Genomic DNA, 11,300 nt, shown 5'->3' on the forward strand with positions numbered 1-11,300 from the left:
TATATACGACAGGCTTCTTTCAGTTTCCGCCTACCAAATCCACTCACAAGGCTTTGGTCGGCCAGAGGCTATAGTAGAAGAGACTTGCCCAAAGTGCCACGCAGTGGGACTGAACCCAGAACCATGTGGTTGGTAAGCAAGCTACTTACCACACAGCCACTCCTGCGCCTATATATATATATATATATATATATATATATATATATATATACACACACACACACACACACATATAGACTAATACAATTGGGAAATTTATATAGAGAAAGCACTTGAGAACTTTAAAATTTATGAACACATTTTAACATGAAAAATAGCAATGGGTAAGTTTCACCGAAACTCCGCTAAATGCAAGCAGATTGGAGACAGAAAAAAAAATCTCTCATTGAGGGAATCATAAAAGAATTTGAAAATCAGCAACAGAAAATATCTATGAATCTACAGAAGATGGAGTGTTTTGTCAGAGATAGACATATACTGTAAATTCAATTTGTAAGCAGCAGAGTAAAACTATACCAAGGTTTTTCAATGTTTAATGCAACTCTACATAGTTATTGCCCTTTCAAACATCATGATGAGGGCCTTATATTATGAAAATGAAAGCAGAAATACAGACGTGTGCACACATGGTCCCCAACCAACCCAAGTCGACTTTATCATACTGACTAACATTTTATACAGGAAATATCTTTTTGAATAACTGATTATGCTTAGAAATTAAATAATGAAAATAAGAAATTGTAAAACTTACTTCCATTTCAATTTCATGTTGTTGTGCCAAAGTTTCTTCATCATAATTTTTATCTAGAAACAAAAAAAAAATCACAGATTGTTTATAAAAGAAATTAACTCTTTATTAGATATAATAAAACTCACTCCATGAACATCTGGAATGAGCTATCTTTAAGTTATCATCAAACATTGCCATGAAATACTTCATATAACTCTTCTGCATATTACTCATATTAATTATTTTAGTAAAAGAAGAAAAAAATTTCTATGAAGCCATTTAAACCAGTCATATTCAACCTGAATTTTCTATTTGTCTTATGTTCTGACCAGATCCAGTCTTCCACACCTGCCATACAACATCATTCTAAAAATAAACAATTACATGGTTGAAATCTCAAAGCTGTGAAATAATGCATAGTTCAAAACAATGTGAATAAATAAGCATTACACCTGACAGAGTAATCTGAATGCTCAAGGGTTAATATTAATAGTTCTAAAAATAAATTTTGATCCTACTTTAAGACAAAACAAAGAAGATCAATCAGTCCTGTATATCAACATTTTAAGCTCCACTTCTCCACATTTGCATGAATCAAAGAATATTTGTTGAGGCAGATTTTCTACAGCCAAGTGCCCTTCCTGTTACCAACCTTCACTTATTTCTAAACAAGTTAATATTTCCTCATGGCCAGATACGCTCCTGTGGAAGATTGGTAAGGATACTGTTTGTATGATGGGGACACTCATTTACAACTATTGCACAATGTCAAAGAGACACACACACACACACATATACAGATATATAAACAAAAAATATACACATACATCATTATCAACTTTTAACATCCATTTTCCATGCTAGAATGGGTTGAATGGTTTGATGGAAACAGTTAGAGGACTCTGTTGTGTTCTGGTGTCTCTTTTGGTATGATTTCTACAGCTGGATACTTTTCCTAACACCAACCACTTTACACAGCGTACAGGTTTTTTTTTTTTTATTGCACCTGTAACTTTCCATCAGATGAATGAGCTTACAGTTGAGAGAGAGGTAGCTTTATGCTAGGCAATAGAAAGTTTGAGTATGAAGGAAAGGGCTCAGATCATACAAGGGTGGGTAGGAGTAATTGGTAATGAGGTGTCAGGGTAGGCTTTGAGTGGGGAAAAGACAAGATAGATAGACTGGAGAGAGATAAGAGTGTATGGATTGAGGGATGGTAAGAAATAGTGTAGTGGTACAAGTACATGTACAAATACACACAAATATACATATATATGCACACACACACACACATATTTAGCCAAAAATAAACTGCTGTACTTGGCATTTGCAGACATGGAGAAAGGCAGGGTCCTCATTCTCTCATTTGATGGTTGTTGCAGAAGCTAGGTGTAGATGAATGTCTGGTGAGAGCCATCCAAGCCATGTACAGTGGTGCTACCAGTAAGGTAAAAATACAGCAATGAATTTAGTGGGCAAGTAGGAGTTCACTGGGCTTCAGTTCTCAGCCCCCTCCTATTTATCATAGTCCTCCAGGCCATAGCAGAAGAGTTTAAGACTGCTTTCCCATAAAAGCTTCTCTGTGTTGACGACCTTGTTCTTATAGATGAATCTGTAGAACTAGAAATGTAATTCCAGGCGAGGAAGCAAAATTTGGAATCAAAAGGCCTTAAGGTTAACTTAGCAAAAGACCCATGTTCTAGTAAGTAGGAAAACAGATAAACCCCAAATCTCTTCAAGAAAATGGCCCTATCCAATATGTAGAAAAAGTGTAGGTAGAAACTACATACAGCGTACTCAGTGCAAATTGTGGACACATAAGAGAGGTGTAGTGGAATCATGGAAAAGGCTAACAGTAAAAGTAGGCTTTGTGTGTGGAAAATGCACAGAAACAATACAAAGTAAGAACATACAGGAAATAGATTTTCTTAAATGTCCAAGAGGTAGCAGATAACTTTTGTTACTAAGGTGGTCAGATTAGCAATGGGTCATGAACGCAGAGTACAAGCTAAAAAGAAATAAAGCTAGCATGCTCTGCTCAATGTGCAACATCAATATGCATATACAACAAAGTACAAATGTGTTGAGAGAAAAATTGGGCATAAGTGGCATCAAATGTAGTGTGCAAGAGAGAACACTGAGCTGGAGTGGTCATATGATGCACACGGATGAGGACAGTTGCATAAAGAAATGCAACTTGCAAAATGTGGGTGGAACTGTGGAAGAAGGAAACCCAGAGAGACATGGGACGAAGTAGTGAAGAATGACCTTCCAGTTTATGTTGGTGCAAAGTGTTAAAATTGTGTACTGATAATGCTGAGGGTTATTAAGCAAACAGTGGTTTCATCTGCAGAGTAATGAATATCAAAAGAAGAAACAGCAAAGAGATTGTTAATGTTTAGTGATTATAGAGTGCAAAACATATGCAGTCACCAGAGCTGATAGAATGTGCATTAGAGAACAATTGCCGTGTGTTTAGTTAGGATGTCTCAACAAAAGAAATTGGTCGTTCTTGAAAAAGTAAAGTCTTCAAGTGTTAGAAGTGTTTCTATCACCTTTGAAATATTGAAAGTAAAAATATTTGGCAGGGCTAGAAAAGTTGTCCTTCTTGGGAAGAGAACATCACATGAGACAGATCTCTAGAGAAAGATTGAAAAGCATATTAGCTAGTTTTAGAGCACAGAGATACAATCAGAACCAGTCCACCTGTGGGCAACTGTCCATATATGAAGGTGAAACAGGTAGAAAGGAAGCTAGTTTTGGAGCAAGTTATGCAGCTAGAAGCAAAACAGACAACAAATTCAGGGTTACCAGCATTTCCCAGAACTATCCTGTTTGAGTAATGACAACAGGAGACGAGCAGGTGGGATTGTTAAAACGTCAGGAAAAAATGCTTTGTGACATTTATACTGGCTCTTTACATTCTATGTTCAAATCCTGCCAGGGTCGATAAAAAATACGAGTCGTGTACAGGAGTTGATGGTCTCGATTAATCCCTTCTATCCACACAGAATCCCTGGTATTGTGCCTAAATCAGAAGCCATTTCGACTCTGCCTTTCATCTCTTTCAGGGTTGATAAACTAAATACCAGCTGATCACTGGGGTCGAGGAAAACGATTTGCCTGTCCCCAAAAATTTCAGGTCTTCTACTGATAGTAGTTTTTTCCACTACAGGCACTAAAGCGTGAAATTTGGAGAATTCATTACGTCGAATAGTATTCGAATAGTTCCTTCTCCTAAAATTTCAGGCCTTGTACCTATAGTAGAAAAGATTATTATTATTGAGTAAGAGAACAATGCATGCCATCAAAATGACACTTGTAAAATATACGAAGCCCAGTATACCCATCATGGCTACCCATTTGATAAGGGTACACCAAACACGTGCATTACAACCATATATGCATTATTATTATTATTATTATTATTATTATTATTATTATTATTATTATTATTATTATTATTATTATTATTATTAATAATAAGAAGGCAGCGAGCTGGCAGAACCGTTAGTATGTAGGACAAAATAATTAGAGACATTCCGTCCGTCCTTACGTTCCAAGTTCAAAATGCACCGAAATCGACTTCGCTTTTCATCCTTCCGAGGTCGATGAAATACGTACCAGTCAAGTACTGCAGTCAATGTCATCGGCTAGCCCCCACTCCCCAAAAATTTCAAGCCTTGTACCTATAGTAGAAAGGATCATTATTATTACTACTTCGCGTCTATATCGACTTTTTCCATCATTTCTCAAACCATCCAAACAAGATTGTTGAAAGACTAGAAAACAAACAAAAAGCAAAACACAAAGACGTTCTTTGTTCTCCTAGATAGATTTACCCGTGCTGTAAATCCTATTATTCACTCAATGTAGATGCCAATGAACGACTAGATGGTTAGTAGCAGGGATGTAACTTAGAGAATCGCATTGCTCACTAGTTTATTTAGGACTTTTAAGATGCAGTTTTTTTTTAATAAACATTTATTACATTCTAAATGTAAACAAATTTTATGAAGCTTGTAAATTCATGTCTTGGAATAGATTTGTATTTTGTTAAATTAAGAAACAAAACAAAATGTGCAAAGTTTGAAACCCATGTTTTTTTTTTTCTTTTTCTTTTAACTTTTTCAAAGAGAAAACAAAGCAGTAATAATCGCACTTTTTGAATCATAATTCCCCCAGAAATAGCAGTCAGTCCAATTTTGGACTGCTTCGTGCATCTATCGTTTTAAAGAGTCGTTACTTTTATATTTCCTTGATATTTCCACACAACAAGGCATCACTCACATCATGGTACTAATACATTCGTTTCGGTGATCAAATTAAATATTCTTCATTTGTAATATAGAAATTATTGCAGCATAAAAAGAAAACTGGTCTTGTTTAGTTTTATGATTGAGGAGTTCTAAGGTTATGGAAATTAAGTTGGATTGAGGAGAATTTTAACGGCAAATTTTTAATTCTATAATAATAACCAGATATTATTCGAAATAATCAACTTTAATTACATTTTCTTAAGAATGACAATTTGGATCCTCGAAAATCGTTTTAGTTCTCGCTTTTTAAGACTTCATATCTAACTGAATTCTCAGAAATAGCAATTACGAAAAGAATTTCAACAATAGCAAAAAAGAATATTCATTTTAAAGAATGAATAATGAAATTTGAAATATAGAAAATAGGTAAGTAATACCTGGATCGTATTGAAAAGTCGTGTTGTCCGCCATTTCCGGTCGGAGGTTGAGGCTAGGCGGCGGCACTGTCGCCGCTTCCTCAACTCTCTTCTATGCCCCAACAATTGCCCAACAATTAACAATTTGTTCCGCTCTCTTTAATTTTTTCTCTTTTTACATTAAAAAGGGCATTTGTTGCCTTTCTTCGACAATAAATAATATAATTCTTTTGTAATATAATGCTTCTTATTTCTCTTTTCCTTTCTTCGTTATTCTTTTATTCAAAATATCGGTGATGATTTCTCACGAATGAAAATAAATAAAATAAAACATTCTGATCATTATATGAATTAGAAGTTAAAATGATTGTCCTTTTCTAAATTTTCCAGATAAATCGGCATTCAATGACAATATATTAATATGAAGGCATAGCTACATAAGTGTGCTCCTCATCGACTTTGTTTCCTCATAACTTCCAGAAAATGGATATTTTATATGAAATTTTCTATAAATACGTTTCAGATAGTGTAGATTCCGATTATATGGGAATTTGTTGTGGATTTTTTTTTCCTGAGTTTGGGAGAGGAGTTTCCGAAAATTCACACGTGTTGGCTTTGTTTCCTCATAACTTTCTAAAAAATGGGTATTTTTTAATGAAATTTTCTACAAATACCTTTCAGAGTGTGTAGATTACAATTACATTGGAATCTAATACGAAAAAAAAATTATTGTTGGGCGCGTACACATACATACTGATACACATCACATGTATCTTCAAATGAAACTTGAAATTTCGGGAAAAAAATTGTCATGTATGTCAGTATGTATGCGCACTTCCACCATTTCTTCCCCCACATTAAATTATGATATAATCTTAAGCTACACATCTTGAGAGATATTGATTGAAAATTTCATTAAAAAATACCCGTTTTTCCTGAAACTTATGAGGACATAAAATCAACTTGTATGAACTTCCCGAAACTCCTCTCCCCACCCCCGGAAAAAATTTTCCACAACAAATTCTGATATAATCGAAATCTACACCATCTGAAGAGTATTTGTAGAAAATTTCATCAAAAAATATTCATTTTTCTGAAAGCTATGAGGAAACAAAGTTGGCAGGAGGGCACAGTTGTGTAGATATGCCAATATGAATTTATTTTGCCCAAGCATAAAACCAGAACCTGTATTCTGAGTCCAAATATTTCTTGGGATTGATTTTAAAAAATCACCATCATCATCATCATTTAACTCCATTTTCCACATTGGTATAGGTTGGACAATTCAACAGGAACTAACAAATCAAAAGACTACACCAAACCCTGTTGTCTACTATGGCATGGTTTCTATGGCTGGATGCCCTTCTTAACACCAACCACTTTACAGAGTCTACTAGGTACTTTTTTTTACATGACACCAACAGTAGTGAGGTCACCAGTAACTTGCAAGATAGACCTGTCAACTGAGTGAGAGGGTATTATTGAGGGACAGAAAAAGGGGGCTTGCATTAAAGCATAAACATGGCTACATCAGGTGGAGAGAGTGGAAAGAGAGAAAGAGGGAAAGAGAGAAAAGATGGAAAAGATATAAAGGGTTGGGGGCAGGGAGGTGTATATAGTGAAGTGGACCTGGGGTTGGAGTGGGTGAAGGGGTGGGTCAGTTCATGAGATTGCCAAAAGAGGATTGTTGATAGAGGGGGAGGGATGTAATGAGTGGTCACAAGTAGAGGGAGGGGATATTTGAAAGGTTTAGTCAAAGAAATTGTCCTCAGTACTTATTTTTTAAAGTCTGCTGCTTATTCAACCAGTCTCATCATTGGATGAGGTAGTTTTAATAGTGCATCTTCATGCTATAACAGCACACTTAGGAATAGTAGATTCCTTGAGCAGATCTTTCATGTCAATAGTGAAAATGACCCTGGAAGACCTCACAGAACTAGAATTAGAAAGGTTCTGTGGTTGATCTCTACATTTAGTGTGAATGTTGGGACTGTGTTTGGTGTACCCTCTATACACTTAGGGATTACTGCAGAGTGACTTCATCTGTGACTTCCTTGTTTGCTTTTCTCATATCTTTTTTTTAAAATGTCCACAAAACGCTCTGCCTGTCCATTTGATTTGGGATTTTAAGGCCATTATCATTTTATGTTCTACCGTTAATATTTTGCAGAATTTTCTAAATTCACTAGACTCAAATTATGTTCGATTATCAGATACAATCACGTCTGGGATGCCAAATCTTGCGAATAATTCATGCAAAAAATTCATTACCATTTCAGAGGTTGGTCTTTTGCACTTAACAATTTCTGGCCATTTTGTAAAACTGTCAACTACTACTAAGTAGTAATAACCATTTAATGGGCCCACAAAATCGATATGTAGTCTTAACCATGGACTTTTTACTTATGGCGAAGGCTCCCATTTTTGAGAAGGCAATTTCGCTGCCAGAGCACATCCTCTGCAGCCTTTTACTACATTTTCAACTTCCTTGTCTATCTTCAGCCAATACACATAATTGTGCATAAGCACTTTCATCTTTGCGATTCCCAGATGTCCAATATGAAATTCTTTCAACATTCTTTTTTGTAAAGTCTCAGGTATTACTACCCTTTAGCCATACATTAGTACGCGATCGCCTGTTGAATATATGTTTACCTGCTGCTGTTTTTTCTTACTGAACCAATTTTTGTTTTATTTAGCTGACTACAAAGTTTTTTTGTTTCATTAATGAACTTATCTTTTGACATATGTTTCTTTATCTCCTCTGGTGTTATTGGTAACTCTTATACAATGTTCCACATTATGTGTTTAATTTCTCCTTTGGCTATTAGGGCTGCTGTTACTGTGTCCTCGAATGGTTTGCCATTTCTGGGTATTAACCAGGATAGGCTGTCAGCATGTCCAAGCTTTTTTGAACGTAAATATTCCATTGCATAGTTGTAGTTTAGTAGTATGGTGCCCCATCGCTGCAACCTGTTTGCTGTATGTACTGGGATTCCTTTCTTGGATACATAAATCTTTAGCAACAGGCAATGGTCTGTTTATAGTCTAAACCATCTACCATGTATAAACCCGTGGAACTTTTTTTATGCCAAATATAAATGCCAATGCCTATTTTTCAATTTGGTATAATTTTTTCTGCTGGCAATAGTGTCCTTGATGTGTGCATATTTGTGTAGGAGTACGGTACCTATCCTGAACCCACTAGCATCTGTTGCCAGTATCACTTCTAACTTCAGATGAAAGTATGTAAGTGACAAGTCTGAAGTTAACATGCTTTTTACTTCCTCAAATGCCTTCAGGCATTTTTCTGACCAAAACCATTTGGCATCTTTTTTAACAGCTCATTTAGTGGAGCCCTTGTGTTGTGTATGTTTGGGATATATACTTGATAGTAATTTACCAAGCGTAAAAATGCGTGTAACAATTTGACATTCGTTGGAAGAGGCATATTCCATATTGCCATCACCTTTGATGGGTCTGGCCTTCATCCTGTTTCATCAATTACTTGACCTAAATATTTGATTTTTTCGTCAAAAATTCACACTTTTCCTCTGTTAGTCTAAACCTGTACTCATTTATTTTTCCGAATACTTTTTTAATATGTTCAAAGCATCACTCTTTATCAAAATATCATCACGATAAGAGATAAGCGATAGCGAAATTGCAATCATTTAACACTGCGTCCATCACTTGTTGGAATATGGCAGGTGCCACTTTTATTCCAAAAGGAATCCGCTTGAATTTATACAATCCAAAGCATGTGTTGATTAGTGCACAGTTGTCCTCTACCTGTATCTGTAGTTAGGCCTCTGAGAGGTCTAACTTTGAGAAAATTTTTCCTCCATTTAGTTTTGAGAACACTTCTTCTGGACTTGGTAATGGATAATTGTGTTCGACTAAAGTGTCATTTAATCCAGTTGAAAAACCTGCACACACTTGTAGTTTATTATTATTTTCTTTACATAAACTGTCGGAGCTGCCCAGTCTGAATGATCGATTTTTTCAATTATAGCTAGACTTTCTAGTCTTTCTAGCTCTTTATTATTCTGGTCCAATGCTGCAAATGGCACGTTCCATTTAAGTCTAAAAACAGGTATTGCCTTTTCTTTTACCATGATCCTCGTTTTAGTTTTTGTGCAACAGCCTAATCCTTCCAGAAAAACATTTGGAAACGATTAAAAAATTTTTTGTCTCAGTTGTTCGACTTCATCCAAACTTTCAACTGTGCTGACTACATTTTCCCAGAGGACACTAATGGGGATATTTCACATTTTAAATAACTCCATGCATTCTGTGCCAAATAGGTTTAGTGATTTTTTCAAAACATAAATGATTGTCCTTTTTGTTTCACTTTGAAAAGTTACATTGCAAATATAATTTCTTTCCTGTAACACATTCTGCTACTTTATTTGATTTAAATAATTTCAGCTTACCAATTTGTTGCCATGTTTCTTCATTTATGATAGTGATGTCACTACCTGTGTCTAACTGCATTTTGACACTAGTGGTTTTGATTCTCACCTTGATGAAATTTCTGTTTCTTGTTTAAACTTTTTTCTCTGATAACAAACTATTTATTTTTTCTCGTTTGGTCCAATTTTTGTCATCTTAGTTCTGCAGAGTAATTTAATGTGTCCTGTGTTCCCACAATAAAAACACTTTGCTTTTTTGAATGGATACTCTTTTCTTAGGTGCCTACCACCACATGCCATACATAGGTTATCTCTTGTTGTATATCATGTTTTTTGTGAAACACTTTATCCATCTTCTGACTCTTCCACACTGGTTTTATCTGTAAACAATCACTGCATTGGATTTCTTCTGTGTTGTGCCTTACTTTTTATATCATATTGCACTCTTCTGATAGTTTCTGGAGAGTTATATCTTGGTTCATTTCCAGCTTTGCGGGAATTTTCATTCTGACTTCTGCATCCTTTTTAGCAGTAAGTCCCTGAACAAAAATCAGGCACTTGAATGAGTCTGGAGTTAGTTTATCCAGTTTAAATCTCTCACATTCTCTGTTCACTCTACCTGCATATGTGGTAAAGTCTTTATCATCACTTTCCTCGGTGTTCAAATATTTCTAACAAAGATGTTTTTTCACTAAACAACTTACATAAAATGTCAATTGTGTCCATGAAATTTATTTCAGAAACTTTTTTTAGGCAATATAAAGTTACAGTATTTTTTGTGCTCTGTCATTGCCAATTTCCTCAGAATTAGACGCATCTTCATTTCATCTATCCAGTCTTGGCATTCTTTTTCAAAAATTTTTTCAAATCTTCGGTAATATGCCTCAAAGATGATTCCTTCTTCTGGGTCATATTTAGATTCATTTATTGAATTTGCTACATGGTCTAGCGAAAACGTATTTTCCAGTTTTGTTATAAACTTCATTAGTTGTAGAATTTGTTGTTCTTTGAGTTGTTGCTGTTTTTGTAACTCAACTAAACCCTTCAACAAATTTTCCATAATTTTATGGATTTTATGTAAAATATGTACAACAAAAATGTTTGTTACTCCTCTGTCGAGTTTTTAATTTCTCCACATGAAAAATTTTTCAACAGCGTCCATGTGAAATGTTTATTTTCTCCTGAAAAAAGTTTTTTCGTTTCAATGTTGACCATGTGAATTATTTATATCCTCGTCGCCACTGTTATAGTGTGGATTCTCGTCCACTTGTATGTTATTGTTTGTACTGTAATATTCATGTTGCCACTATTATGTTGTGGCGGTATTCCACATCTTATCTTTGACTCATCTACTGTGCTATCACTGATAGCTCCATAAGACAATGACTTTGAAACATCTACCTTGACAGTAACTTGAACTTGTGACACTGCCTCCGACTGAGAACTCATACAACAACTCTACTACTATTGACCCTCTACA

At 35.1% G+C, this 11,300-nt stretch overlaps 1 long non-coding RNA gene across 1 annotated transcript; it reads right to left on the minus strand.

Moving 5' to 3' along the window:
- Positions 1-629: 629 nt before the first annotated feature.
- LOC149133251 (uncharacterized) lies at positions 630-5,990 on the minus strand. Its single transcript, XR_016243639.1, has 2 exons — positions 5,427-5,990; positions 630-804 (listed from the first exon to the last, which is right to left on the minus strand). It is a non-coding gene; the product is annotated as an uncharacterized LOC149133251 (long non-coding RNA).
- Between the last annotated feature and the right edge of the window lie 5,310 nt (positions 5,991-11,300).

This window comes from Octopus bimaculoides, chromosome 11, assembly GCF_046866305.1.
Source record: "Octopus bimaculoides isolate indiv1 chromosome 11, ASM4686630v1, whole genome shotgun sequence".
Lineage (NCBI taxonomy): Eukaryota > Metazoa > Mollusca > Cephalopoda > Octopoda > Octopodidae > Octopus > Octopus bimaculoides.